Below are 23,429 nucleotides of genomic sequence, written 5' to 3'. Positions count from 1 at the left end.
TGTCCACACTTTGTACCTGAATTTGAAAATCGTATCCATTCTGCCATTAGCAGTACATACTTAACTTAGCACATTATCTGAATATTCAGCTGAGTTATGTTAACTATCAAGATTCCTATCTTTCTATTTCTGGTTTAGAGTGTAATATTAAAATGGCAAAATGCTATCCCTGTTTACAAAAGCTGGAGGTACTCTGTCACTGAGTAGCAAAGTAATAATTCAGCTTTCCTAAGCAGTAGCATTTTTTTATTAAAAACCCCTATCTGTTGATCTTTTGTTCTCTCCTTTCCAGGAATGTTGTAAAGAATCTTCCTTCAAAGAGGTAGTTCACACAAGGTAGTTCAGCTACCAAAAGCTGACTCAGTTTCTGGAGGTAGTCTAGCTGCAAGGTAAATTATCCAATACAGAGCTCTACTACCGTTACCATTGCCTGACTCACTCCTGTGAAAGTTCAATGGTTTGCTTCATTTACATGTTCATGTACATGACTTTCCTTAATTTCTTTTCCTCTAACTTATCGTAATGCACTATAACATGAGCTGTTTTTCTCCTGTCTCACCCATTCTGTCTCTGTTCCTGATTTCTGCACACCAGTCGGTTCTTGTCTTGTTGAGCTCAGGTCCTCCTCCCTGAATATTTTCTTTCTTTTTCCTGTCCAGGGATTCTTTTGCCTGCCTCTTTACCCAGCAATTCCTGGTCTGTCCCTGACAGAAGTTTTTTCTTTAGTCTGTTTTTTTAGTTGGTTTGTTGTTTTGTTTTGTTTTTTTAAATATAAGAACCATATCTCCAGCCAGCGATAAATTAAATCTAATGTGTGTGTTTGGATAAGAATGCTTATACATGTATACAGACATGAATTTAAGGGACATCAGGCACTGAGATTCCCATTCTGGCTTCCTTTACCAATATGTCTGTTTTACAAGTGTTATTCTAGCTTTTGAGTCTTCTGTTGTATGTGGAAGGCAAATAAATCCGATCAGGTGAGTGTAAAGTGTTGAAAATAACTCTGTATGATGCCTACCTACGTACATGCTTTTCTTTCAGTGGAAAGATGTTTTTTTCCCCCTTCTCATCTCTTTGTATTACCATACTCTGAGACACTGTTTATAATAACAGGGTCCAGGAAAAAACAACAACAAAAAAAACCCCAAACAAACAAAAAAACAAAAAGTATGACTTAAAAATTGACAGTGGGCTTTTAAGTACCATCATTTGTTTCAGCAAAAAATACAAAAGTACCTTTATTCTTTCATTTATGTGCCGGCTTCCCAGCTGCCTGCTTTGTCAGCCTCCAAGTGGTTTATTTTAGAAATGTCAATCCATAATATGCCTGAAGGATAAGCATACATTGAGATGAAAAAAACCCCAACCAACCAACCAAAAAAAACCTCCAACCCCCCAAAAACAGCACAGATTTTTCATGCAAGTAGAACTAGAAATACAAATTTACCAAACTGAAGCTGGACATTTGCATCTCGTATCCAGCCTCTTAGCAATCAAGTACTGCTAAGGCATAAGAAGAGGATGGCCTTTTTGCTTGTGGGCTGAAAACCAGTGAGGCAGTGTCCTGGTTTTGGCAAGGATAGAGTTAATTTCCTTCCTAGTAGCTGGTACAGTGCTGTTTTGGGTTTAGGATGAGAATAATGTTGATAACACACCGATGTTTTAGTTGTTGCTAAGTAGTGCTTACACTAGCCAAGGACTTTTTAGTTTTCCATGCTCTACTGACTGAGAAGGCTGGAGGTGCACAAGAAGCTGGGAGGGGGCCACAGCCAGGACAGCTGACCCAAACTGGCCGAAGGGACATTCCATACCATGTGACGTCATGCTCGGTATATAAACTAGGAAAAAGCTGGCCGGGGGGCCGCTGCTCGGGGACTGGCTGGGCATTGGTCGGTGGGTGGTGAGCAACTGTACTGTGCATCACTTGCTTTGTGTATTATATTATTATTATTATTATTATTATTATTATTATTATTATTACATTGTTATTGTTGTTATTATTTTATTTCAATTATTAAACTGTTTTTATCTCAACCCACAAGTTTTTCTCACTTCTACTCTTCCAATTCTCTCCCCCATCCCACCGGTGGGGGGGCAGGGAGTGAGCGAACGGCTGTGTGGTGCTCAGTTGCCCACTGAGGTTAAACCGCAACAGGCAGGAATCCCTTTTCAAACATTTATGAACCGTTTCATACCCTGGAGTGGTGGTGTGTCTGTATAGTCTCTATAACAGCAAAGATTATATGTCTTAAAACTAGCCATCCTGTGTACCATGAAAGACAGGAAAAAAAAAAAAAAAACCAAGAAAGAGAATTTGTCATCCATGACCAGAAATATTACCATATTTTTATAAATTAACAGCATTTTTAGAAAGGGGTAGAGAGGACTCTAAAAATAACTAGGTTTACATATAAATTACCTTGCTGCCTTTCATTAAATTAGTTCCTTGTTATTTCTCCAGCACATTAAGCTAAACCTGTAGCTGTACTTTAGGGTGTAAGTGAACTCAAATTCGCTGGTTCTCACCATCTACCCTTTAGCATGACATTTTTTGGTCTAATTGTCCTGCTCTGAAAATGATCAAAAGACTTATTTGACTTGGAAAGATCACTCAGCTTATCCCACAAATATCAAGATTTTCATGTGTTGGGATGGGTGACAGAAATGTGTGTGGCCAGTGCATGCATGGGAGTGGTATGAAATGACACAAATGCTATCGAAATCACTGGATTTCTTAATGAACATTGCATGTTAATAAGTACTTCTGAAATCGGTTCTGCTTGTCTCTGATGACTAACTATCTTCTATCTCTCTTTGCAGACGAAGAAGAAAATGTATATTATGTGGTCAATCATAGCACATAATGGATGTCCACTATCTGCTAGGAGTGCCCATCACTGTATGGTTAATTAACCTAACCTATCTTCTATTCTGACAAGCTCTCAGGGTTTATACTTTTTATTAATGTATCCTATCCCATTTGAGTATCCCTCGTTGATTATATAACGATATTGGCAGGGCTGCTTTTCCCTTTTTTTTATGGTTTGGGGGTTTGTTTGTTTGTTTTACCTTTTAAGGTATCACTGATAAGAAATGTAATATTTAATAACTATTTTTAATAACCATTTATTACTTGTTTGAAAAGTTAAATGTTTTTGTAACTTAACATATGCACAAAAATTACTCAGTGAGCTGGGTCCATTACCATTTCAATACTTACTTCCAACAGTAGTTATTTTAGTTTGGAAGAAATAAACTTCCTCTAAACTACAAGTGAGCAGAGAAATCAGGTATGTTTCCATGACATAAGGCCAATTAGGACATATTAGAGTAATAGAATATACATCAGCCAACACTGACATAGTGGTGGCATTGTTTTATCAGTCATAGTGAAAAATTAATCACAGATTATTGGTTTTATTTATTTTTTAAGAAATATTGCATAGTTTTGTTTCCTTTTTATTGAAATTTCTGATCTTTCTATATCAGGCTGAATCAATAGAAAACAGATGTAAAAGTTATTCATTCATAGAACTCAGAAAAAGTTTCATATTAGTGTCTTGTTTGGTATTTTGGCAGCTTCATGATGTAATAAGTTACAAAGATGTGTTGGTTTGAACAGAACTGGCTGTGTTCTCATGTCCAGTCCTATGGAAAATGTTCTTCTCATCAAGAACTAAAATTTTGTTGTGAGATGGACTCAACTCTTTCAATAAAAATTTACAAAAAGAAAAAAAAAATATTAGTCAATGATTGTTCAGATGGTTAAAAAAAATCTATTAGAAAAACATAATTGTTTGTGAATTTTTTGGACAATTTTAATCAGAACTTCAGTATGCCATACCAGTTCAATTTTGGTAGTTGGTGGGTTTTCGACATTATTTTAAGATAAAATTTTATACTACATTAAAATCGTTGTGTTTGGTTTTTAAATATTAATTTGAATGAAAATAATTTTGGCATTTCCAAATTATATTTGACTATAACTGACATTTTCCTGTGAAATATTATGGTTTAATTACAGCTGTATTTTTAATTGGGAAAACTCTATGTGAACAATTTCAGTGATATGTAACATTCCCTTTTAAATTCAATGGTAGTTCAAGAGATTTATTTCTCACTTGGAACTTGGTATTCATAGGGCATTAGTCCTTTTAATGTTCTCATGGAAAAAATGTAAGTATACAAGTATTTTAAGCAACTGAAAACACATTACTGAGCATTTCTAACTCAATATACGAAAACTTTTATTTCACCTAAAGAAAATGGCCTCCTTGTTGATATCCTCATCTGTTCCTCTCACTTGGCTTAACTTGGGACCCTAAGTAGGGCAGGGCTTATTTTGAAATTTACGGGGGAATTTTCAAAAGCTCCTATTTGGGGGTAAATCCCCTTCTGCTGAAGCCTTCTTTTCCATTGAAACACATCTGAAAAGGGAAATGCCTAGGGTTTGTTGTTTTTTTTTCCAAGCTCTTGATCTAGTATGACAAGATAAAATTTCAGAGGGGGAGATTATTGGTGATACTGAAATGTCAGGTAGCTTAGAAAGTTCAAGGTACTTCAGAAAGCAGCAGAAACCTCAAAGTGCTTTGAATTACTCTACAGAGGAAAAGCAGCAGCAACTAGAGAAGGCAACAAGATGCTATTGAGTTCACAGTTGCATGATACGGAGTAGAAGTGCAGAGTTTAAGCAATGGGAGAACTGGAAGATCTTTTTTTAGCACAAGCCTGGCACAAGCCCTTTGGGAAGCAAGCCCCTCCTCTTCAGCAAGACTGGTCTCCCTGATGAGATCATTCTGAAGAACTGGGCTGTTGCTATCTACAACTGTGTCTTGTTATCGTTGCCATTTTTTCCCCCATTGTAACAAGATCACGAAATTGTTCTAGAATGTCTCCAGGTTTTGTTGCTGATTTTCACATACAGTGAAAATCCCTTCCTCTGCTAAGCAGGCGTATGTGACGTTGCTTTCAGAAACAATTGGCAACATATTCAGTCTCTCCTTTCAGTCAATATAAAAATACTGTTATGCCTATAGACAGAGCAATAGAAAGTGAGAAAAGCAGTTTAAGTGTCTTTTATGTCCTTAGTAAAAAATAAAATAAGAGTGTCTGTTAAAAAATTCTTGTCTGAAATAGATTGCTCAGAACGTATTGGACACAACAATGGTGTTATGTTAATCTATGGCTCACTGATGCCTGCCAACTGCCAAATTACTCCTCATATACCATAAGTTAATAAATAATTTACTTGCTGTTAATAGATCCAAAATCTGAAGTTCCTGTTGTAGAACCATATCATGCCAAGTCATCCAGACTTAGTAATGAAAAAGCCAAAAAATGATGTTGAGTTAAAGTGCTTTATGATGTTTACTCGGACTGTGCTTGGACTATCCATCCTAAGCACTTGGTTCTCAGTAAAAACTGTAAATCTAACTTTCACAGTCATTTAATATACAAACTTTTTTTTTAATAACAATTTTTTTCTCCCATAATTCCACATATTTCCTAATCATAGCTGCAAAAGATATTTGAAACTCCAAGTTTATTACAGGATGTAACAAACAGGAGATGGACTCAATGATCCTTATGGGTACCTTCCAACTTGAGATATTCTATGACTCTATGTACGCGGAAGAAAGCAGCTGGCTTGAACCTTTGACTCCATTTCCTTTTGTAACTGTTACTATTTACATAGCTGAACATGCATTGTTAGCACAAAGAACCAACTTCCAATAAAACCTCCTTTTCATTCTCCTACGCTCTGTTCCCATAGTGTATTGGATTTGGGCTGAAATGCTTTGTGCTGTAAATTAAACTAGTCAATTAAAGAGTCAGTCACAGTCTTCCTTCAAAGGAAGGCAGCTCAGAATCAGTTTGTTAAAACAGCAAAATTAGAAATATGCTTAACTAGACCGTGCGGACAGTTAAAAATCAATGTAAGAGCTCTGCCAAAATATGATTTTGTTAAAGAAAAGGGACTTCTATGCAGTTTCTGTCCCAGCTTCCCTGTCATTTACAGAAAGGTACACTTTTGTCTACAGCTGTAAAACACAAATTTGTCTCTAGTTCAACACTCATATGAAGACAAGAAAATTTGACAGTACAGCTCAACTCAACACTTTAAATTTAACCAGTGACTAGCAGCAGGCAAGGAATTAACAACTTTTATTACACAATTTTAATTATTTTTTTCTTAACATAAGCAGATAAAGATGGTCAGTAAAAAGGTATGATATTACAATTTTTTTTCTCCATCAATATTACATAAGTGCATTAAAATAAGTATTTGTAAAGGAGATCAAATAAATCGACACTCAACACCTAATTAGCTAAGGCTGAATTTGATTACCCAGGTTCACCAGGCTCTAGAATTAGGTTACTAATGTATAATTACATACTGTTTGTAGGGATTAAAAACAAATTAATATAATTTACAAACTCTATAATTTACTGCTAGAAAAAAGATTCAGGAGCTGCACAAAAAAAAGTTAAAATATATGGTCTAATGGACTGCACAAATGACTGCCTTTTAGCCCAGGTTTCTCACATAAATCATAGATCTTTGCTTCTTTCCTCTAGACACATTCCAATTCACTTTGTTTTTCCTCCTATAACCCCAAGAGACTTTTATTTTCAAAATGGCTTTTATCTGTCATGCTATGTAAAATGTGCTTTAGAAGTCTAAACAAAATAATATCAACTACCTCCCTTTGTCACTTTGCTCTATTATCCTCAGAAAAGTCAAATATATTTGTTGAACTAGAGCTGCTGTCCCTGAATTCTTACTGATCTGGAATGTAATGAAATTTTCTCCCTCAAAATGACTCCTTTAATGTACAAACTACATTTCAGTTAGCTTCAAAAGATTCAGTCCTACAAAAGGAAGGGGTGTTTTAAGTTACTGAATACTAGGTAAATTTATTCCAGAAATGACTATCTTGTACAAATCTAGAGCACAATTCTCATCATTGTCTCTCTTAATGCCTCTTGAGATTTCTAGTATTGCACATAGCTTTGCCTTGCTACTATAACACCCAAATTAAAAATCAAACACAATAATTACAATTATGAACTGTCATCTCTGAATTATAAATGAAAGAAAAGCAAATCTGAGGGGAAAAAAGTTAAAGCCACAAGCAAAAAATAACGTTCATCTCAGTCAGAATACCTTTTATATATCCTTCTTTTAGAGAGTTTGGACAATGGTAGCATCTTTGAAAACATCATGGAGAAGCTCTCCATCCACAAATTCAAAGACAGTGTATTATTTCCAGAACTAGAAGTCAGCTCTCCTTGAATATGTCATCAATAGGTCAAGAGTTTTCATTATAGGGTAAGTGCACTTCATTTTGTAGGACTTTACACTGACTTCTTATACACTATTTCAATAACTCAATGCATTTCAAACCAAAGAAAATTCTTAAGAGAAGCTCCTGAAGGTGTTATCTTAAACTATTTAAGTTAGTGGAAATTAGAAATCTCAAATTCAGATAAATGCAACTATTTCTCTCTATTCACAAGGAAGTGTCACCTCTCTAGAATTTGAATTTTAAACAGTAAAAACAGTGTAAGATGGGGAGTTGCCACCTTTTCAATAACAACAGGATTTAAGCATTCTGTTTAGAGAACGACAAAACCATTTTAATGACATTTCCTTTGTACTGTTGTGCTGGTTTTGGCTGGGATAAAGTTAATATTCTTCCTAGTAGCTAGTATGGGGCTGTGTTTTGGATTTGTGTTGGAAACAGTGTTGATAACACAGGGATGTTTTCGTTACTGCTGAGCAGTGCTGACACAGAGTCAAGGCCTTTTCTGCTTCTCACACCACCCCACCAGCGAGTAGGCTGGGGGTGCACAAGAAGTTGGGAGGGGACACAGCCAGCACAGCTGACCCCAACTGACCAAAGGGATATTCCATACCATATGACGTCATGCTCAGCATATAAAGCTGGGGGAAGAAGAAGGAAGGGTGGGATGTTCGGAATGATGGTGTTTTGTCCTCCCAAATAACCGTTCCGCGTGATGGAGCCCTGTTTTCCTGGAGATGGCTGAACACCTGCCTGCCAATGGGAAGCAGTGAATAAATTCCTTGGTTTGCTTTGCTTGCATGCGCAGCTTCTGTTTTACCTATTAAACTGTCTTTATGTCAACCCATGAGTTTTCTCACTTTTACTCTTCTGATTCTCTCCCCCATCCCTCTGAGGGGGGAGTGAGAGAGCAGCTGTGTGGTGCTTAGCTGCTGGCTGGGGTTAAACCACAACAACTGTCTTTGCAAAATACTGACATAGTAGCCTTAAAGCCATACGGTGTTGAGTACTTGCTTGGGGGGAAAAAAAAGAAAGAAAAAAAAAAAGTGTGTAAAAACAAAATTAAAGGTCTGAGACAGAAGGGCTACAGAAACTGAAAGAAGAATATGTCACTGTCTACATCAGAACAGGTACAGTTTCCATTGCAATCAATGTTTTTGCAATCTTTTCTCATACATGAACCCAAGTTAACATCCTCAGTCTCTGTGTAGGTCTTAACATGAGCTAATCCCCAAGATTCACCCTTGGGGAACATCACAGAGTGCATGTTGCCAAAGCCAGACCAAGGCAGCCAACCACAAAATAACAACATTAACACTCCAAAGACTGTGCACTCTTCAGTGTTGCTGAAGCTGCATGACACAGGTGTTTAGAGTTTGACTGAAACTACCGGCAATCATCCTTTCATTGACTCAGTATGTGCACGTGTTGGTTTTGTAACTGGTGAAGACACTCAATAAATATGCAATAGGCATTTAATTGCTTCTGCTCTTGAGAGCGTGGAATCTCAGAACATGTTTCTAGTTTCTGTTCTAGATTGTTGGTTTTTTTTATTTCCATCTTCTGAAGGACTTTTAATGTCACTATAGCTTAATGGCATTTGAAATTTTATTTCAAGGAAGTCCAAATGTTATTACATCCCATAGAAAGCAAGTTTCTAGTTCTGAGAATCATCTTTATTACTTGCATAATTCTTAAGAAGAATGTTTTAAAGCTGAATTATCATCAAAGGAGTCTGTGTATGTTCCTGTCTGTCTCTGGAAGGATTTCTTCTATCTTTTTAATTATTGTAAGGAATTTGTTTAAGCTGCACTAGAAACCTAAATAACTTCTTAATTTTTAACAATACTTTATATGGCATTATCCATTTCTATACAGAAGACATAATATACTGCCTAGTCTTCTTTCCAAATTAAACTGTTAATGACTGTCAGTCACATAGCATTTTATTAATATTTTTAATAAGAAGCTCTTCGTTAGTTCTTTCAAAAAACTCTGTTCACTAGATATCAGCAAATGTCAACTCATTACTCATTGGTCCTAAAGGGCTGAGAAAGGAAAGGAAACGAAAGGCCCCTACATATTTTATTAAAATTTTAAATAGATGCCAAGTGTATTTGTGCCTAAGTAAGAATTCTAAGGTTTGATTTTCATAAGTATACTGTCCAGGGGAAAAAAAACACCACACAACCAAACAGCAGAGAGGACCCAAACTGAACTTTGGCATACTCCTTGAGACACTTTATCCCCCAAAGTCCAAGAAGAGTTTACTATTTATGAGGCCTGAAGTAAATGTCAGGTAGCAAAGCTCCAAATGGGAGATTAGAACAGTGGGTTGTTTCCATGGATGGCTGTATTAGAGATGGTAAATTTGGCAGAACATCTGATGCCACAAAAGAGAAGAAAAGCCAAATTAACCTCTGACTCATAGTCTTCCAAGAGTCTTGCCTCAAACTCAATAGTCAAACTATTTGTTTGACTACCAAAATGTTTTTCAGGTAATCAGCAGTTACTGGAAAGGGAGTATTAAAACATTAATTATGTATTTGGGAAAGAAATGTAATATTATTTTAGACCAAAATAATTGCAAATTGTTTAAATTAATAAATATTCACTAGAAGACCAGAAGATCCTAGATTCAGCCAGGAAAAATAAAAATTTGAAACTTAAAAATTCTGTACAAAGTTTGTAATGGTCATATCATTCATGGATACTTTGCCCTGTGCTTTGGGAATCTTCAGCACATAACCTAAGCAGAATTATGTTTTTTGGTAAGAAATATTTATTATGTTCTTGTAGCACAACTGACAATGCTTTTTGCTGATACTGATTTCAGATAAGAAGTTGATCAATAAGTGAATATGTAGCTAATCCACATTTTTTAGTTTGATTGTTGCTCTATTTGCTCTTCAAATAAAAAATGTTGTCCTTTTAAATATAGTTGTTATTTATTCATTGACCAGTTCCTCAGCTAGTGAGAAATACCATAGCTTAATCCACTTCACTACAATTACATTGATCTTTCACATGACAAAGTTAAAATGGTTAGGGCACATCTAAGTACCTTACTTTTTTTCCATTTCCATTGTCTAACTTGATTAATTTCAGTGGCCTAGTTCCTCATTTATTTGGGACCAGTGTGTTCAAATTCAGATCTTAGTAACCTGGATTGACCCCTGGAGTTGTGACCTCTTCAAGAGAGACTAATGACTTCACTGTAAGATGTTTGCAGGAAATGCTGCTGGTACTTGAATCTTGGTAGAATCGTATACAGAGGAATAATCTTTTCAGCCCTAAGGCTGTCAGCTGGTACTTTCACAAGTATTTAATTCACTTATTAATTTAGGGTTACCAGCTGCTCTTTTTTCACAAGGGAACACCTCTTGATACCAATGCCAGCATAGACTGAGGGTAGAATGTATCTTTTATAAAAGAAAAAGAGTAAACACGATGCAAGAAAACATACCTTACCTAGAATTCGGAAAAATCGTCTTTTCCTTACCTAATTTACCATTCCATTACCATTCTATTACCACTCCGTTACCATTCCATTCTCCTTACAAAAGCTGTGAGAATCATTAACACCAGATGCAGTACAGGAAATACATTTTAAGGTCAAATGAGTTCATTTCCGCCTGACTTGACAGTCATTCTATATGCTGAAGAAGGCCACTAGAAGGCTTAATCCTCAAACTGTAGTGTGCTGTCATGTTTGAATCCCTAGGAAATAAAGGACTCCTGAGAATTGCAGATTTTACTGGTCTGCAAAAGTCATTGGGATAACTTAAACCCAAGCGTGACATTCCATGATTTATAGACAGTTGTGCAGGACTACCATCCTCTCACATCTATTCAAGGAGAATGGGCTAACCAAAACCAAATACGGAGACAATCTGCAGTATTAAGTACTGTAAAACTCTGCATATATCTGTAATGAAATAGTTTGTTATCTGAGTCTATTTAATTTCCACACCATCAATTTGGTCTTAAATTGCAATGAGTACTCGCCATAATTGTTCAATTTTCTTTCTCTTTATTCACTTTGGATTGTTGAGAACCCCAGGTATTCTAGCTACTTGCTGTCTACCACATGCATACACACACAAAATTATATAATGGAATGAAAAAAATGCAGTTCTCTGCAATGTAGTTATTTATCTAAAGTATCTAATTTTAAGGGACAATTTTATTTTATCGTTAACTCATTTTATCTGCAGAAATGCATTTGAGTAGTAAATGCTTTGTAATAATCCCCTATTGTAAATTGCCATTCCTTCTGAAGAAGGGACCATACTTTTCTGCTTCATTTGACCTGTGTTTTTAGGAAAATAACTTCTGCAGAGGCAAAAGGTATTTATCTACTTTACACAAGAAAGAGATGGAGAAGAATATTTTAAGATGACTGACTCCAGCCTGAATGACACCTAAGGCAATGCAACTGTTGAAGATTATCATAAGTTTTATTGAATCTTTCTATATTTTGTGTTTGTTAGTGGATAAGCAACTATAAGAACATCTTGATTTAAGAAGTTAGCCTCTATGTTAATGTTATGTATGGGTCGCTGTGCTACTTGTTATCCAAGGCTGTGTTGCTTGAAGTCCCTACTCTCTGGACCATGTTAGCCTTAGTCCTTATTTTCTGGACCATAACCAGAGCCCCTAGGTTCTATTGTATATAGGATGAGTTCTCTGACAACCTGGCAAGGTAGATATCTAGCTGGCCAACTTGGCAACAAAACTTACTTTTAAGGTATCCTGAAGTGAACTGCCTTCATTATAATATTAAAAGACATACCCACAGGTCAAGAAGACCCTTGCCCAGGTGAAGACCCTTCCCCTACGCAAGCGTAGTAACAGAAGAGAATGGCACAACAGATATTATAATTATATGTAAATCACTAACCAATCATTGTAACTGGGAGTGTACTACTTTGTAATTCTTGTGTATAAATGTAACGATGATCTCAGCATAGGTGTGCTTGATTTGTGGAAATTCCACCTAGCACCCGGCGCCGCAATAAAGAATGCCTGCTTTCTAAAACTCCAAACTGAGTCTTACAGAGTTCTTCATCTGCCGACTTAATGGTAACACAACTGGAGACAAAGAAGTGAGAATGATGCCTCTCTACACTAGGCAGATATGGGTTTGAAGATAACAATAATCCTCAGAATTGGTTGAAACTTCATGATCAATCTTTTGACAGATCCAGTTATCCATTTCTCTGAAATATCCATTATGTCTTGGGAGAGTGGCAATACTGAGGATATGTGCTCTGAAGCAAGAAAAAGTCTGTCACTTGTAACTTGTCACTTGTAAAAGAAATCCTAAAGAGAACCACAGCTTACCGGTGTGGGCTTTATATATTACAAATCAGTGTTTGCAGTCTGATAAGCTTTATTTTTTAGACACCCATCATGACTCTTAAAGTTAAAATTAATGATTAGACATGTAACAATGTATGGCGATTGGAGGAAATTTCTAAGGGTTAGAAAGAAAAGATGCTTCAACTTCAAACCCCTGGACTGTTTCATATTTTGAAATGTTATTTTTAGAGTGAGGAATAACTTTAATACTCTGAGCAGGGCTTGAATTTAGGTATGAATTATCAAATTAACTTTTCTATATGTTCCAGAGGTTATTTCATCATGTATACAAAGCTGGCTACCTCCAAAGGAGGAATAGAGATTTCAGTGTGATCCAGGGCTGAACTGGCTTATATGGAGTGAAGTCTGCTTCTGTTGCCAGTGAATTTGACTAATTTTCTGAAAGAGAAAGGTAAGTTTAATAGGCTTTGGCCTAGAACAGGTTTATTCATGTGTGTCCTCTTTGGAAACCTCATTATCATGGGATAAAATCCTCTAAAAAGTTCTGAAACTCAGTTTTATTCCATGAAAATTTCACATGACCATATAAAGGGTGTGTTTAATATTTGTATAAATAGTTACCTCTATTGTCTGTACCCTCATGAGTCAACATCCTTTCTGACAACACAAAAAATGTGAACTAGTGAATGAGTGATAATTCAGTGCATAACCAGCTTTCGGAAACCTCTTTCTCTATTTCTAGACTTGTGTATCATCCAAACCTAATTTTTTTAGTTTTTCTGTTTGTTGTTTTCTTTTCAACAGAGCCGCTGCCCTTCTGCATTCAATCTATTCTGGAATCTATATTGTTTGAAAATCTGAAAGAAACAGCTTTTAATGGTTTGTCCAATTGAAACATTCTAAAAAAATTTGAAAGAAATTTTGCCTTGTGGAGGATCTGAAGGTAAATATTACCACCTACAAGAATTTGCAAAAAAAGCCTAATGCTTTTTTTTTCTGCACAGAACTTGATCTTCATTATCTTACAAGCAGAAAATAAATATCAGTATGATACTATGGGATTTTATCCCACTGATGAGGTAGTTAGGCCTCCGTAATATACCACTGGCATTTGTGATGAAGTTTCCAGCGGTTGCAAAGCTGTCGTAATTATCTAATGACTTTTTTTCTGTGTGGGAGCATGGAGCTCCCAAAAGAGGGTCTAATCTATTAGCTGTGCGGACCATTAGCTATATCCAGATTCAGAAAGCCATGAAGATGAGTTTTATCCTGTGTCGCAGACTGCTTATAAGACAGACGTATCAACTCTCCACTTTGCTTAGATATATAGTGTGTTATGAATAGGATGAGAAACAGTAAAAATTAAAGAGTAAAACAGATGAATCAATGAAAAAAAAATCAAGAAATCTTCCAGGGGCTCTTAAAGTATTCTTTATTTCCCATTGTACTAGATGGCCTTTTTACTATTAAAAATGTATAAATGTTGAAATCTAGTGCGCTCCCAGAAGTTCTTCACAAACTACAATAGTCATATGCAAATGGTGCTCAAAATGTCTCTGCTGCTGCAAACACCAAGGCTAAACCACAGTGATATATATTTTTCCCAGTAGTCTGATTATATTTGCAGGGTGATGCAGTGAAAAGAGGTTGGAGAACATGTTACTTTTACTTACTTTACAGAGTGTGCGTGTGTGTGTGTGCATGCACGTAGGAAGGGAGGTGTATCCCATACGGGATTAATTGCAGAGTATGATAATTCAGTCTTCATAGCTTAAGGGTTGGAGGTGTGCCAGCTATAGGATGGATGGATGAATGTAAGCTATAGCCCAAGGAGCCCAAGGAGCTCCAAAGCGTATAAGAGAGTGTTTGAAGTCAAGCCTGAGCAGCCCAGCTCCACTCAGTTGGCTTTTTAGCTTTTTCTTTAGTCCGGTGAGACTTTCTTGCTTAATGTTCAGCTTGTGATGAACGGATTAACTGAATTTGAACATAGGCCATATTCTTTACATCTTTGCATGCCTTTTGATACAAGTCTATTTTTCCTCTTCAGGCAGCCATACTCTCCTCCTTCTTGCATACTGGCACTGCAGTTATCCAGTTTACATTTTATGTTGATTGCTGAGAAAATATTGATTAAAGAGTTTAGGTGTCATCATGAGTCAAAAAGACTTTGTTAAGGCTTCAAGATGAATTGGAATTCAGTCGTGCATTTCTCTGCTTACTTTTATAAAATGATAACAACATAATTTACCTTGATTTTTTTTTCCCTGTGAGAAACCATGGGATACTAGTAAAGAATATTTAAGGATTTCTGAGGCAATTCACCTGATTATAGCTGGGAAAAATCTATAAAAGGAGGATGATGCAAATTGTCAGAATAAAGCAGTTGGAGAGGTGATATGACTGGCAGCAACTGTGTTTCAGATGGAAACAGTGTAAAATAGAGAAAAATAGACAAAACATTTCCAGATTTGAAAATCAATATTGGTTTGGGTGAATTTTCATAGAATTTCTAGCTCATATTTGGAAAAAAAAAACCAATGGGGAGACAATAGCGTGTCATTCTTCATCCCAAATATCACTGGGAAGTAATGTTTACATGTTATTTGTAGCATTTAATGCTTGTTCTTAAGTAAGTTACACTATACTTAAAAGCCAGTAATGAACAACCATATTGTGTAAGCAGAGAGCCATCAACTGGACTGTGACTATTTGCAGTGAGTTCATAATTTTTGACAGATCAAGAATTATTTCCTTAAAAATACTGACAGAGATACATTATGTTTGGTTATTCTGATTTTTCAGTCTGCTTTCAGACAGTTTTGGACAATAGGAATCAATTATTTACATATTGCTTTTTGGGGTACGTAGTTTGTTAATTTTTTGTTTTCTCGAGATTGACCTTAAAAGGTGAAATCCCTGCCTCCCAGCTGTGACTCACCAGTTTGGCAGCACTGTCTTCCAGTGCCCAGCACAGCCAGCTGGCTTTGCTCTGACTGGTGTGTTTCTAGGCCTAAATACTAGGATGCAGCCAAGTCCCTAAATACTAGCAACTGGACCGTGTGGATAGGAAGCAGATTTTGATACAAGCATGGGCTTACACCTGGCCTGAAAGTGCAGTGTTAATGTAGCCTTAAATCCCATGTTCATTAAGTCCTGCATATAGTAAACTATAAAATGTCATCAAGTTCTTAGGAAACAGAAAAAAAGAAAGCCACTGAGAGGGAAAAAAAAGAAGTTTGTACTGTATGTACACACAGTGCATAGAGAGACACTGCCTTAGATACATTGTTACTGGTGCTCTTCTATGAACAACCCTACCCACTATCATCATACTTGGAAATTTTTTAATATAATCCTTGTTTGGCAGTAGCTGTGAGGAAGCTGTACATCGTGATCTTGGGAAAGTGAGGGCTTGTCATAGCCCACATGCCACAGGACACTGGAAATGGGGTACACGTGTTCAGTGCTTTGCTCAGGGCTGACATCTCTCTGCACATGACCTGGGTCTCTGTCTTTTCTTTGGAAGCTGATAACCTCAAGCGTGGTTGTGTTGCTGTTCTCAGTCGTGCCTCCCTTTCTCTTCCTCCAAACAGAAATAGCCATTTTGTTTTGCCTTACTTTAGTGGAAAGTTCTACACAGATAAAAGTATGTAAGTAGCTTAAACACATCTGTCATTGGCACATGCAACGTTTAAGCAGAGCTGTAAAAGATATCAAAGAATTTTGCTTGGTCTTGAAAAATGACAGTTACAGAGACGCCAGCTGCTTTGCAGTCATTGCAAAACCTATCTCCAGAATCGTTTTCTGCCTTTTTACAGAACAGAGCTGACATCTGAAAGACATGTCTGTGGCACAACAGTCTCTACAGAGCTGCACTGAAATCCTTTTTGTCACCACAATGACAAAGCATAATAAAGTAATAATGATACTGATTCAAGAGCATCACAAGCACAAAGTCATGAAAAGAAATGCTACCACATGCTTTTGGTATTTTTTCCCCTGTGCTGTGACTCTAGGCCTGCAAAGGTTTATGCACATAAAGAGCAAAACACAGTGGGACTGTTCATGTGCCTCAAGTAAAACACAGGCTAAATCTTTGTAGGCCTGAGACTTTCAGTTCAGGCTGTCTGTACATTAATTTCCCTAATACATATATATTATATAATGTATATAATATATATATAGCAATTGCTACTTAAAGGAATGATTTGCAATATGAAATCTATTTTAAAACCACATATTGTTCTTGCATTTGGCAAAAGTGTATCAGAGCTCTGGTTCATTGTTTCTCTTTAATTTAAAGTCATTGAGTTTAGTGTCATTCAGTCCAATGTATTGAAAAAGCTTCAGATGTGAAATCCCTTGTGAAGGTCTCAATATTAGAATTGGAAATGCTAAGTTTGCCTCAAAGTCCCTAATGTAAGTGTCTGAAATTTTACAGTTGTTTTCTTGTACTGAGTGTTTCGACAATTCCCTGGAAGGAAAAGTACAAGGTGATAGGTATGGCTGCTTCTGTGTCATCTCTTTTTGTCTGTGCCTTCAGATGCCACAATTTTTCTATGCAGTCACATGCAATAGTATACGTTGGGTGTTCAGTGTTTGGGACAGGCACAGATCAGGCCATGTGAGCCCCTTTACAGTGAAAGATTACCTGGGTCTACTACCCCTGGAGTTCGGCCTAAATCAAAGGATGTGATCAGAGATGTATGTGGTTTCCCAGAGGTATGGTACAAACACATATAAAGATCCTTCAAAACAGATCCACAAGTTGCTTTACAAAACCATCTCTCTCAGCTGTAGCAATAATTCCTAGGAGAACAGGGAATGACTAAACAGTAATATATGCCAAAGGTTCAGTTCAGGACAGAAAATTCATTTTGAATTCTTCTTCCAACAAAGCTGTTAAAAATAAAGCTGATAACTATTCCAGACACAGTGACATATACTCCTCAGGCCCCTGGGCTTGGCTCTCCACCCCTTTGGCATCGAATATGCTAGTTTCTCCTCAGTGGCTTCCCCCCTCTGTTCCCTTGAGAATCTCAGACATTTGCTGGACTCTGGCTTTGAGTCCCTGATTGTAAGGAGATACAAATACCGGTGTTTCCAGACGCCCTTATCCAGCCCAAATGAGCTTTCATTCACAGTGGATTGTGCAAGTGTTCAACAGGTAATGTTCCATCTCCTTTCCCACCTGCCTTGATGAGAACTGAAAGAGGAAGTGACATGTCACGAGTGTTTTCAGGGACATCCAATTTAGCAGCCACTACGATGAATGGGATAGGTCATACCTCACAATGCAATCATTTCAAAGTAGCAGAGAGCTGCCATTGCTTCTGTCGCCATGGTTTGTGAGGCTATCTCTACAGTTGTAACAGCTAAAACCCTTTTTTGATAAAAGCTTTATATTCCGGAAGAGAACAATGTAATGCTGTACTGATGCACAATGACTGAATCTGGACTGGCTATATGTTTCGTGGTGCTTTCAAAGGAGACAAAGATTGCTATTCAGAACTATTTCTAATGAGGCAAAAACAGAAGTCTTCACAGACCTGTGAAAGCTGAAGGGGTATGAAATTTTGTCATAAGCGGTGGAGCTGAAACCTACAGCAGCATGGAGCTGTGACTGAAGTGAGATCAACACTCACTTAATTCACATCAAGGATGTAAACTCCTTGGATGGATGTAAATCTAGACAACATTTCACAGCCACTGGATACTTTGGATTTTCTTTTACACTCATCTTAGATGAAATACCATTTTCATAGGCTGGGATCAGATTGGAAGTGTTCTTTGGAAAAGGAATTCCAGTCTTCCCCATTTCAGATAAATGAAGTTATACAACCAGAGTGACAGCATTTTCTTAAAAACGTCTGACAACAAATCTCACTGAAAAGTGATATTTTGGTACATTGGGATGTCACTATTCATGCATCCCTTGTAGCAACCTGCTAAATGTACGTTCCCTTAACAGTCAACTATATGCCTATATTCAGATACATTAGTTTAATTGCTGGTGAAAATGGTGAACTCTGGTGGAGAAAAAGTGAAAAAACATGACACATATAAAAGCTGAAAGAACTACACGACTGAGTCGTCAACAGCCAGAGATCTTTTTCATTACCCAGTGAGGGAAACTAAGACTCAAATCTTTTGGGTTTCTCAAATGTCAGCAGAGTTCTCAGCAGCCATGTGCTGAGGTGGAATGATCATGTAAAGGTGACCAAATGCACCTGTTTCAATTCTCTAAAGCTATAAATAGTCTCTTGGTTGCATCACAGATTTATTTTTTTCAGAAGAAAATTTAATTTTAAAAAGACTGAACCTAGCTGTTTTTTCTCCCTACCAGAATGGTTATAGCTCTGTATAGTGGATAAAATTTCCAAAGCAAGTAGTGCTTTTTATATTCCTATTTTGTGAGTGTGCAACTTGAGACAACATACAGAGGCCTGTTTACAGAGCAGTTGCTTTCTCAAAAAAAAAATTCTATGGCTCTTTCAAGCAGAATCAAAAAATGAAGCAACAAAAAACTGAGGCAAAGAAATGTATGAACAAAAGAGTTATAGATTTCCTTCCATGTATGTCATTAAAGAGACAGTCTTCTACAGCATTGCTTTTCAAACTTGATTTTGTATTCTGAAATGCTAAACTCAGAACTAACTAAATGAAAGCATTAATAATGTGATCTTCTGTCTATGCCATATATTTTTATTTCTGTGGATTGTTTTCAGAAATGTCAGAGTCTTCTCTGTTAATACAAATTATCATGAATCAGTAAAAACATGCAATTTGGTATAATTTTGTTTTCTAATTAGAACTGGAAGGCTTCCTTTGAAATCTAGCTGAACGAACTAGAGAAGCTAGGTAATGCAGCTGAAAGCTGTGGCATCTCTTTGTTGTATTTCAAAGTCCCGTTTTAAGATTCTCTCTTTCGAAAATAAACAGTCCATATCTGTTTTAAATTTTGCATTTGTGTGACATTGTAGAGCAACATCTCACCTGTAGCAAGCAAGTCAATGCAAAAATATAGTTTAAAACCACTAGTTCTTCCCATCTTTCACATGGAACTAACACATAATATCTACATGTACCTAATATATACCTATAGTATCTAATATTTATGTAATATCTATCTATATATTATGAGATATGCAATAAGATATATATAATATCTATAATATCTAACATATATAAACTTCAAATAACTTTATATATATTGGCTATGATCCTGAAGGGATATCCTGAAAGGAAACTTGCAAACGTGCTATGTTTATAGCAACTTTTTGATTAGAAATTTCATTTAAAGTCTTCAGTCTCTGAATTCAGTTGGGAGGCTCGGAGAGAGGATATTAGGCGGACACATACATTTTTGCAGGTACAAGAGAATAAATAAAGTCTTTAATTTTGTTAGCTAGGAGTTACATTTTAAAAATGTGCTTTCCTTATTTAAAAGATCAAGTTGCGAGTTCATATGAGCCGAAAGTGCATACCTGAAACTTAAGCACACGAGCAATACTATTACATACATAAGAAATAAGTATTCGTACTGGCCAAGCCCTATACCTGGCTGGTGTTGTGAACATTTCTCCCGAGTGCCTTTTTAGACAAAAAAAGTTCAGTCTGACGCTGGGTGGCTGTCATCATTTATCTAGTTAAAAGTTGTTATTCTGTGAAGAAAAGGAATTGAGAGAATAGCAGAGCTGCTCAACATCGTTGTAGAACAGTTTGTTCTGAGGATGCACAAAATGTTGGAAGCTGGACATAGACTCATAGAATAGTTTGGATTGGAAGGGACCTCTAAAGGTCATCTAGTCCAACCCCCCCTGCCATGGGCAGGGACATCTTCAACTCGATCAGGTTGCTCAGAGCCCCGTCCAACCTGACCTTCAATGTTTCCAGGGATGGGGCATCCACCACCTCTCTGGGCAACCTCTGCCAGTGTTTCACCACCCTCAGCGTAAAAAATTCCTTCCTTATATCTAGTCTAAATCTACCCCCCTTTAGTTTAAAGCCATTCCCCCTTGTCCTGTCGCAACAGGCCCTGCTAAAAAGTTTGTCCCCATCTTTCTTATAAGCCTCCTTGAAGTACTGATAGGCTGCAATAAGGTCTCCCCAAAGCCTTCTTTTCTCCAGGCTGAACAACCCCAACTCTCTCAGCCTTTCTTCATAGGAGAGGTCTTCCATCCCCCTCATCATTTTTGTGGCCCTCTTCTGGACCTGCTCCAACAGGTCCGTGTCTTTCTTGTGCTGAGGGCTCCAGAGCTGGACACAGTATTCCAGGTGGGGTCTCACCAGAGCAGAGGGGCAGAATCCCCTCCCTCCACCTGCTGGCCACGCTTCTTTGGATGCAGCCCAGGAGACGCTTGGCCTTCTGGGCAGCGAGCGCACATTGCCGGCTCGTGTCCAGCTTTTCATCCACCAGTACCCCCAAGTCCTTCTCGGCAGGGCTACTCTCAATCCCTTCATCCCCCAGCCTGTAGTGATACTGGGGCTTGCCCCGACCCAGGTGCAGGGCCTTGCCCTTGGCCTTGTTAAACCTCATGAGGTTCACACAGGCCCACTTCTCAAGCTTGTCCAGGTTCTTCTGGATGGCATCCCATCCCTCTGGCGTGTCGACCACACCACTCAGCTTGGTGTCTTCTGCAAACTTGCTGAGGGTGCACCCGATCCCACTGTCTATGTCATTGATGAAGATGTTAAAAAATACCGGTCCCAATACAGACCCCTGACGGACACCACTTGTCACTGATCTCCATCTGGACATTGAGCTGTTGACCACTACCCCCTGGATGTGACCATCTAACCAATTCCTTACCCACCGGACAGTCCACCCATCAAATCCATACCTCTCCAGTTTAGAGAGAAGGCTGTTGTGGGGGACCGTGTCAAAGGCCTTACAGAGGTCCAGATAGACAACATCTGTAGCCCTTCCCGTGTCCACTGACGTAGTCACTCCATCATAGAAGGCCACTAGGTTAGTCAGGCAGGACTTGCCCTCGGTGGAGCCATGCTGGCTGTCTCAAATCACCTCCCTGTCCTTCATGTGCCTTAGCATAGCTTCCAGGAGGATCTGTTCCATGATCTTCCCAAGCACAGAGGTGAGACTGACTGGCCTGTAGTTCCCCGAGTCTTCCTTTTTTCCCTTTTTAAAAATGGGGGTTATGTTTCCCTTTTTCCAGTCAGTGGGAACTTCTCCGGACTGCCACGACTTCTCAAATACGATGGATAGTGCCTTAGCAACTTCCTCTGCCAGTTCCTTCAGGACCCATGGATGGATCTTATTGGGTCCCATGGACTCGTGCACCTTCAGGTGCCTTAGATGGTCTTGAACCTGATGTTCTCCCGCAGTGGGCAGCTCTTCATTCTCCCAGTGCCTGCCTTTGCCTTCTGTGGCTTGGGTGGTGAGGCTCGAGCACTTGCCAGTGAAGACCGAGGCAAAAAAGTCATTGAGTATCTCAGCCTTCTCCATGTCCCGGGTAACCAGGTCTCCTGTTTTGTTCTGGAGAGGGCCCACATTTTCCCTTGTCTTCCTTTTATCCCCAGCATACCTATAGAATCTTTTCTTGTTGCCCTTGACGTCCCTGGCCAGATTTAATTCTATCAGGGCTTTAGCTTTCCTAACCTGATCCCTGGCTGCTTGGACAATTTCTCTGTATTCTTCCCAGGCTACCTGTCCTTGCTGCCACCTTTGTAGGTTTCCTTTTTGTGTTTGAGTTTGTCCAGGAGCTCCTTATTCATCCGTGCAGGCTTCCTGGCGTTTTCGCCTGACTTCCTCTTTGTTGGGATGCATCGCTCCTGAGCTTGGAGGAGGTGATCCTTGAATATTACCCAGCTTTCTTGGGCCCCTCTTCCCTCCAGGGCTGTATCCCATGGTACTCCACCAAGCAGAACCCTGAAGAAGCCAAAGTCTGCTCCTCTAAAGTGCAGTGTAGTTAGCTTGCTGTGCGCCCTCCTCGGTGCCCTAAGGATCTTGAACTCCACCATTTCATGGTCACTGCAGCCCAGGCTGCCCTTGAGCTTCACATTCCCCACCAGCCCCTCCTTGTTGGTGAGAACAAGGTCCAGCATAGCACCTCTCCTCCTTGGCTCCTCTACCACTTGGAGAAGGAAGTTATCATCGACGCATTCCAGGAACCTCTCGGATTGCTTACGCCCTGCCGTGTTGTCCCTCCAACAGATATCAGGGTAAAAAGACGTGTTGAACACGCAGACCACATAGATGACTGCATGCCCATTGTCAGAACATTTCTGATTAGTATATGTTTAGAAAAAACAAGCTCTGCACCAATTTTTTCTAATGCTATGACATCTTCATCTCCAAATTCTCGCAAATGAACCTGAATGGCCTGAAAATGTGTCGGTCACAGAGGTTGGTGATAGAGTCAGAATATGACATTAGAAAAAGGCACTTTTTTTAAGATGAAAAAGTAACTTTCATCTTAAAAATTATTAATCCACTCTCCTCCTGGAGCTGGAGTTCCATGAAATGAGAGGGATTAAACAGAGTATGATGGCATGTTGCTAAGTGCTAGCCATTTCACTACAGGGGCAATTTGTCAAACATATCTGGTACAGTATGTAAGGTAGTGGCATTACAAACTTGTCTTAGAAGAGTGCATTTAAGTATCACTGCACAAGCGTATGTAAGAGCTCTGGTACCACTACCAAATTATGCAGTATTTCATGTCTATTTCATCTCTATGGGGTGTACAAGACTGTATTTAACAATATTTTAATAAAATAATTGTCACACAAAAATTTTATTGAAGACGAGTTGACAATGGTTCAATAAGTTTG

This window comes from Aptenodytes patagonicus, chromosome 2 (genome assembly GCF_965638725.1).
Source record: "Aptenodytes patagonicus chromosome 2, bAptPat1.pri.cur, whole genome shotgun sequence".
Lineage (NCBI taxonomy): Eukaryota > Metazoa > Chordata > Aves > Sphenisciformes > Spheniscidae > Aptenodytes > Aptenodytes patagonicus.
This window is presented reverse-complemented; position numbering follows the sequence as displayed.